Here is a 2267-nt window from a genome sequence, read left to right on the forward strand (position 1 = left end):
CTGAATTATATACTTTTTATTTTTCTTTGATATTATGAACTTAGCAAACATGATCATTTCAATATACAAAGAATGTAAAAAGAGGATTGCATAGGAAACCATCAATCCATCACATATAACTGGATAGTAAATGCAGCACAAGGGCATCAACACTGCCCTGTTTCTCCGTGTCCCCTTTGAACTTTCATTTGCTCTTCTGCATATTTGTTAATGTAATGTTTCATTGAAACTTTTGTATTTCCTTTCATCATTTTTTTTGGCATCAAGATCACTATAATCTGTTTTCTCTTCTAACAACTTCCCCCACCACCAAATAAAAGGCCTCGCTGGTGATAAATAGGTATAATCAAGCAAAACAAATTCGCATTACTAGCTATATCTGAAAAAAAAAGTCTTCTGCACTTCTAGCCCATCACCTCTCTAGCACTTAATACAGTGTTTAGCACATAGTAGGTGCTTAATAAACATCAGTTCTATGATTGAAAGAGGCATGCTGGTCTTCCCGCTGGCTACTGCCACAGCCAGAGAAACAGCGACTGCTAAAGTACTGAAGATTAATAAGAAGCTCTATGAGAGTAAAGCAAAAGAAGTCTATGAATTGTTCGATAGTCCTGGAAAAATCCTCTTGCAGTCTAAAGACCAGATTACAACAGGCAATGAAGCTAGAAAAAATCACCTGGATGGAAAAGCTGCAATCTCAAACAGAGTTACCAGTTGCACTTTTGAGTTGTTACAGGAAGCAGGTATCAAAACTGTTTTCACCAAAAAATGTGGTGAGACAGCTTTCATCGCACCTCCCTGTGAAGTGATTCCAATTGAATGGCTATGTAGAAGAATTGCAACTGGTTCTTTTCTCAAAAGAAATCCTGGTGTCAAAGAAGGTTACAAGTTCTACCCACCTGAAGTAGAGTTGTTTTTCAAGGATGATGCCAACGATGATCCACAACGGTCCGGAGAACAGGTTATTGCTGCAAAATAGTGTTTTGCTGGACTTGACTTAGGTCAGACTGAAGTGGATTATCATGAGTCATTCCACACAGGCTATTTTTGAAATACTGGAAAAATCCTGGTTACCTCAGAACTGTACACTGCTTGACATGAAGATCGAATTTGGTGTTGATGTAGCTACAAAAGAAATCGTTCTTGCTGATGTTATTGATAATGATTCCTGGAGTCTCTGGCCATCTGGTGATAGAACCCAACACAAAGACAGTCCTATTGGGACCTTAAGGAAATGACTCCTGGAGGCCTCCAGATGATAAAGAAAAACTTTGAATGGGTTACAGAAAGAGTGGAGTTTCTTCATTAAAGTGGCAAGTCCATGCAGAATTGTGGTATTGATGGGCTTAATTTCTGACCTTGGTCATTGTGAAAATATTAGAAGGCATGTGGAGACTATGGAATTCCCTGTGAACTCTTTGAGTAACATCTGCCCATAAAGGACTAGATGAAACTCCAAAGATTAAAGCAGAGTATGAAGGAGATGGTGTTCCTGCTGTATTTGTGGCAGTAGCTGGCAGAAGCAGTGGTTTGGGACCAGTAATGTCTGGTAGCACTGCATATCCAGTAGTCAACTGTTCTCCCCAACACCTGATTGGGGAGCTTAGGATGTATGGTCCTTGTTTCAAATGCCTAGTGGTCATGGCTATTCAATGACACTTTCATCTGAGGAGCAGCTCAATTTGTGGCCCAGATATTTGATGGAATAACCATTTGGTATGGGCTAAACTTTGAGGAAGCATTAAACACATGGGTTTCCTTGAAGCTGATGGATAAGAAAATCAGAGAATACAGTTTATAAGAAGAATGCAGTGCATTTTTTTAAAAGTGGAAAACAAAAAGATTCTAATTTAGCTTCAAAAAGCATTACCAATCAGGCTAGTGAAAAAATGATTCTAAACCAATCATAGAAAAATATTAATAAAATTTCTTACTTGGTTTTATGTTTTAAAAAAGGAAGAGGCATGCTTTAGCATCAGGTATCTGGAGTTGTGAGTGGTAACTCCATTGATCATTGATCTCATCTTCCAAAACTGTTTTCCTTTACATTATTATAATCATTGCATAAATTGCCCTGGTTCTGCTCACTTTGTATCATTTCATACAAGTCTTCCCATGTTTCTTGGAATCAAGTCCTTTGGTCACTTCTTATGGTTCAATAATATCCTATTACTTTGATATATTATAATTTGTTCAGCTGTTCTCCAATTGTGGGCACTCATGTGCTGCTACAAATGTTTTTTTGTACGTGCAGGTTATCATTACCT

The 2267-nt window shown here is 37.9% G+C and overlaps 1 pseudogene; it reads left to right on the plus strand.

Annotated features, from left to right (window-relative positions):
* The first annotated feature begins 490 nt into the window (after positions 1-490).
* Positions 491-1801, plus strand: LOC118854693 (annotated as a pseudogene).
* Positions 1802-2267: the final 466 nt, after the last annotated feature.

The sequence above is a fragment of the Trichosurus vulpecula genome, chromosome 6 (genome assembly GCF_011100635.1).
Source record: "Trichosurus vulpecula isolate mTriVul1 chromosome 6, mTriVul1.pri, whole genome shotgun sequence".
Taxonomy (NCBI): domain Eukaryota; kingdom Metazoa; phylum Chordata; class Mammalia; order Diprotodontia; family Phalangeridae; genus Trichosurus; species Trichosurus vulpecula.